Source organism: Stomoxys calcitrans, chromosome 2, assembly GCF_963082655.1.
Source record: "Stomoxys calcitrans chromosome 2, idStoCalc2.1, whole genome shotgun sequence".
Lineage (NCBI taxonomy): Eukaryota > Metazoa > Arthropoda > Insecta > Diptera > Muscidae > Stomoxys > Stomoxys calcitrans.
In genome coordinates, this window is record NC_081553.1 from 130,656,949 (window position 1) to 130,663,418 (window position 6,470).

The following is a 6,470-nucleotide window of genomic DNA, read 5'->3' on the forward strand; positions in this document are numbered from 1 at the left end:
TCTGTACAGATACAGATAGACAGTATTTGTCATGACTATATTATTAACCAATTTAGACCATACTTGGCAGCTATATCAGGTTATGAACTGATTGTTACCATTCTAAGCACAGTTATTGGATGTCAAAGCAAAACACCCCATGCAAAATTTCAGCAAAATGGGATAAGAAATGCGCCATCCAGGGTGTCAAGAAGTTATTATTTTTCACAAGTTTCAATTTTCAAAAATTACCTCAATGACCAATGTTGCGTATACGTTACATTTACAAAATTTTTGCAGACTAACAAAAAATTATTTTCACTCCGGGCTTTTTTTTATACTCTCCACCATAGGATGAGGGTATACTAATTTCGTCATTGTGCTTGTAACTCCCTGAAATATTTGTGTAAGACCCCAAAAGTATGTATTCTTGATCGTCATGACATTTTAAGTCGAACTAGCCATGTCCGTCCGTCCGTCTATCTGTCGAAAGCACGCTAACTTTCAAAGGAGCAAAGCTAGCCGCTTGAAATTTTGCACAAGTACTTCTTATTAGTGTAGGTCGGTTGGGATTGCAAATGGGCTATATCGGTCCACGTTTTGATATAGCTGTCATAAAAACCGATCTGGGATCTTGACTTCTTGAGCCGTTAGAGGGCACAATTCTTATCAAATTTGGCTGAAATTTTGCACGACATGTTTTGTTATGACTTCCAACAACTGTGTTAAGAATAGTTAAAATCGGTCCATAACCTGATATAGCTGCCATATAAACCGATATGGGATCTTGACTTCTTGAGCGTCTAGAGTGCGCAATTATTATCCGATTTGGCTGACATCTTGCATGAGGTGTTTTGGTATGACTTTCAACAACTGAGCTAAGAATAGTTAAAATCGGTCCATAACCTGATATTACTGCCATATAAACCGATCTGGGGTCTTGATTTCTTTAGCGTCTAGAGTGCGCAATTAGTATCCGATTTGCCTGACATCTTGCATGAGGTGTTTTGTTATAACTTTCAACAACTGTGCTAAGAATAGTTCAAATCGGTCCATAACCTGAAATAGCTACCATATAAACCGATATGGGATCTTGACTTCTTGAGCCTCTAAAGGTCGCAAATATTATCCAATTCGGCTGACGTTTTGTACAACGGCTTCTCTCATGACCTTTAACATACATGTCGAATATGGAATGAATCGGTTTATAGCCTAATGCAGCTCCGTTATAAACCGATTTCCCTATTTGACTTCTTCAGACCCTAAAGTGCGCAATTCTTACTAGATTTGGCTAAAATTTTACACAATGACTTCTACTATGGTCTCCAATATTTAGTTCAATTATGGTGCGAAATGAACCACAACTTGATATTGTTCACATAAAATAGCAATTATCTTCTTTTGTCCTTTGTTTGCCTAAAAAGAGATACCGTTGCAACAGCTCGACAAATGCGATCCATGGTGGCCAAGTTTCGGCCCGGCCGAACTTAGCACGGTTTTACTTATTTTATACTCTCCACCATAAGATGGGGGTAAACTAATTTCGTCATTGTTCTTTTAACTCCTCAAAATATTCGTGTAAGACCCCAACAAATATGTATATTCTTGATGGTCATGACATTTTAAGTCGATCGAGCCATGTCCGTCCGTCTGTTTGTCTAAAACACGCAAACTTTCGAAGGATTAAAGTCTGCCGCATGAAGTTTTGCACAAATACTTCTAATTAGTGGAGGTGAGTTGGCATTGTAAATGGGCCATATTGGTCATGTTTTGATATAGCTGCCATATAAACCGATCGGGGGAATTGACTTCTTGGGCCTCTAGAGGGTGCAATTCCTTCCCGAATTGGCTGAAATTTTGCATTTAGTAATGACTTCGAAAAACTATGCAAAGTATGATTAAAATATAGCTGCCATATAAACCGAACTTGAATCTTGAGTTCTTTAGCCACTATGGGGCGCAATTCACATGACCTGTGAGAAGCTATGGTCCTAATCGGACCTTGCACAATTTCATGCATCGAAACGAATGTTGGAGGCCATAGTAGAAGTCATTGTGCAAAATTTCACACATTGACTTTTCCCTATTATACTAATAATGGGGAGATCGGTTTATATGGGAGGTGTATCAGGCTTTAGACAAATATGGTCTGAATTGATCTATAGACTGATACACCTTCCATATAAACCGATCTCTCTATTATTACAATAGTATAATAGGGAGAGGTCATTGTGTGAAATTTTGCACAATGACTTCTACTATGGCCTCCAACATTCGTTTCGATGCTTGAAATAATGCAAAGCTCCGAAAGCATAGCAATTCCTTTCTTTTATCCTTTGTTTGCCTAAAAAGAGATACCGGGAAAAGAACCTGACAATTGCGATCCACTGTATGCGATCATGGGTATGAATGATTCGGCCCGACCAATCTTAGCACGCTTTTACTTGTTAATTACGCTCTTACCTCTCTTAGTTAAGCTATTGAGCTTGGTTTTAGGATGAAATCATTATATTTATGTTTTTTTAACACTTTTTCGTAGTCTCTAACTGAACATGTGCACAATTGACTACCAACTTGTCAGCTGTAAGCTTCAACAATACATGAGGCTATATTTTTGCGACAGAATCAAAGAAAAATATGTAAAATAGCAGTACTTAGATACTCAAAAATACAATGTTGCATACACGCAACATCGGATATGACAGGGTTAAAAACATAATGTCGAGGTAGACCGGACATAGGACAAATTTTGCCTTTGGAGAATTTTCATTCAAATTTTGACTCTAAATAATATTTCATTCAAATTTTGTCGAAATATTGTAATTTCATTGGAATTTTGTCTTTTTCTAAAGACATAATTTCATTCTGTGTTCAGAAAAAAATTTATTAAAATTTGGTGTACAAAATAAATGTCATTACTTAATGGTGATTTTTTAGCTATTATCTTTTTGGCAACACTGGTTTAAACAGCTCAAGCAAGTTTCGTGTTTTGCTTCACTGTCAAACATCTTCAGTTTGGTTTATAATTTAACCATAAATCGTCTTACAAATGAACAACGCTATCAAATTATTGAATTTTATTATCAAAATGCGTACTCAGTTAAGAAAGTTCATCGTGCGCTTCTTCCGTTGAGCGACGAAGCTCATTTTTGGCTCATGGGTTCTTAAATAAGCAGAATTGTCGATTTTGGAGTGAAGATCAGCCAGAAACATTGCAATAGCTACTAATACATACAGAAAAAGTCAAAGTTTGGATAGGTATATGGGCTGGTGGCATCACTAAACCATACTTCTTCAAAGATAATGCAAATTGTTACGTAACTGTGATTGGTGAGCGCTATCGTGAAATGATATCCAACTTTTTTGCCTAAAATGCAAGAGCTTGACTTGCATGACATGTGGTTTTAACAAGACGGTGCCACATGCCACACATCACGCGAAACAATGGACTTATTGAGAGACGAGTTCGCTGAAGATTTTATTTCACGTTCGAAACCGGTGAATTGGCCGCTACGAACGTGCGATATAAAGCCTTTAGACTATTTTTTAATGGAGCTATATTAATATTCATGTCTGTACTGACAAGACCGCTCCAATTGACGTATTAGGAGACAACATTGAAGCATTTCTTCGTGAGACACCGGCCGAAATGTTGGAAAGAGTATGTCAAAGTTGGACTAAACGGGGTGGACCATTTAAGGAGCAGTCACGGTCAACATTTGCGTAAAATAATCTTCAAACTTTAAATTATATGGACCGTACTATCTATTCAAATAAAAATTTCATGAATTTTATGTGTTTTTTTTGTCGAAAAACTTTCCTATGGCTCTTAAAAAATCACCCTTTATTTGGTCTTTAAAAAAAAATTCATTAAAATTTGTCCTTAAAAAAAATATCATTACATTTTTGTCGTTAGAAAAAATTACTTAGCAGGGCCCGGGACTGAACAAAAAAATTTTAATTTTCATTTAGATAAAAATGTATTGAAATCTTGTCTGCACAAAAATTGTTTTGTATTTTTTTTTTTAGATCGAAAATTTAACAAAAATATGTTTATGAAATTTTGTCAATGTCAAAAATCTCAAAAAATTCGGACCATAGCTCTAATATCTATATAACCCATAGCTCTAATATCTATCTATATCTAATATAACCCATCGTTTTGAAGTTTTGGTCTAAGACAATGCCAATTATATAAATTATTGATCCAATGGCAATTATTGAACAAGCAAATCCGCTACAAATTGTGTCTTCATTCTCCTCATTGATACAAGTCAGTTGGTATTGCAAAAGCACCAAAGCGCTGGTAAGGTATTGTGAAGTTAAGAAAAAAGTCTTGTTTGACAGATATGTAGCTGTTATGTTTCCGCATTTTTCAAATATTTAGATATTACGCTGTTTAGACTCGAGAATGGGATATTATACAATCGATAAGATGGAATTTTCTGCACCTATGTATGCGTGTGAACTTAGTTAACTTATCAAGGATGTGTTAATCCGGCGTATTCTTTTCAATGACATATATTAAATCTTCTTGACTGACAAAATTCTCGTGTCCATTAAGTTCGACTCCCTTTGGAGAAACATAAATTAAAGTAAACAAGTAAAAGTGGGCTACTACAGCCCACTGTTGAATGCGTGCTATAACTTAATTATGTCCCTTTGGTAGAGAAATTCTGTGAAGAAAAGAAGCACACACACACACATAGATACAGGAACAGAAATAAAATTAAGCCTAGATACTTTGTAGATATTTTTCCTTTTATTAATTTAATACGGATAAGGGAAATTGTTTTTCATTCCCCTCCTCAGGGCACAAAGATTTGGTATTGGAAAAGTCATCCCAAATGATGTCGAAGAACATATTTCAACTGAATATGGGGATAATAAAATACAAAAATCGTTTAAATCTTTCCTTAAAGATATGAAGGTTTGTTATTAAATTTTGTTCAACAACATGAAGGAAACCAGTAAAGAAGGGCAAAAGTCGGGCGGTGCCTACTGTTTAATACCCTACACCTGCCATATAAGTACAATGTGGGAGCTATATCCAATTCTGAATCAATTTTGATGGACCTCGGCGAGCAAGTATGTTCAAACAGTAATAACTACGGTTGACAAATGACAGCATTATGGCAAATTACCAAAAATCTGACGAACATATATATGGGGGCTATATCTAATTCTGATCCGATAACGAGCAAACGTCTCAGATAATGTGGTAGTCGTCGAGGAAAGCGTTGTGCAAAATTTTGGCAAGATTGGTCAAACAATGCGCTTGCAGTGATTCTTGGGCTAAAAATCTGGCGATATACATATATGATAGCTATACCTAAATCTGGGCGGATTTCTATGAAATTCACCAGTAAGTAATAAGAAAATCCTTCCTGCAAAATTTCGACAGAATCGATTAAGAAATTAGTACTTTTTTGCAATATTTCTCAAAATCGGACGAACACGTATATGCCAGCAATACCTAAATCTGAAACGATTTCGAGCAAACTCCTCAGAGTGTGTCGAGGAAAGTCGTCGACTAAAGCGTTTTGCAAAATTTTGGCAAGATGGGTCAATAAGTGCGCTTGCTGTGACTCTTGGGCTGAACATCTGGCGATATACATATATTGGGTTGCCCAAAAAGTAATTGCGGATTTTTCATATAGTCGGCGTTGACAAATTTTTTCACAGCTTGTTACTCTGTAATTGCATTCTTTCTTCTGTCAGTTATCAGCTGTTACTTTTAGCTTGCTTTAGAAAAAAAGTGTAAAAAAAGAATATTTGATTAAAGTTCATTCTAAGTTTTATTAAAAATGCATTTACTTTCTTTTAAAAATCCGCAATTACTTTTTGGGCAACCCAATATAACAGCTATATCTAAATCTGGGCAGATTTCTATGAACTTCTCCAGTAATGTTGAGAGTCAAAAAAAATCCTTCCTGCCAAATTTCGAGAGAATTGGCTAACAAATGACCACTTTATTGCATTATTACTGAAAATCAGACGAACATATATATGGGAGCTATATCCAGATCTGAGCTGATTTTTTCCAATTTCAATAGGCTTCGTCTCTTAGGCGAAAAACATGCCTGTACCAAATTTGAAGACGATCGGATGAAAACTGCGACCTATACTTTGTACACAGACCGACAGGCAGACGGACGGGGGCAGACAGACAGACGGACATAGGGAAATCGAATCAGAAAGTGATTCTGAGTCGATCGGTATACTTATCAATGGGTCTATCTCTCTTCCTTTTGGGTGTTACAAACAAATTACTAAGTTAAAATACCCTGTACCACAGTAGTGATGTGGGGTATAAAAAAGGCGTAGAATCTTCATAATTATGTAAAAAAGGAAGTAAAGCAAATTGCTTTCGTTTTTCAGGTAAGATAAATAAAATGTTTCGTATTCGGTATGCTACTTAACAGATTCGTTTGCCATGCCTTATTATTTTTCCTTATTCTTAAATCTTTAAGAGGGAGAAGCGACATATG

The 6,470-nt window shown here is 35.8% G+C and overlaps 1 protein-coding gene across 5 annotated transcripts in view; it reads left to right on the top strand.

Moving 5' to 3' along the window:
- The window catches only part of LOC106093483 (RYamide receptor), an 814,074-nt gene that overhangs the window by 347,548 nt on the left and 460,056 nt on the right, over positions 1-6,470 (top strand). The gene's annotated exons all lie outside the window — the stretch shown is intronic.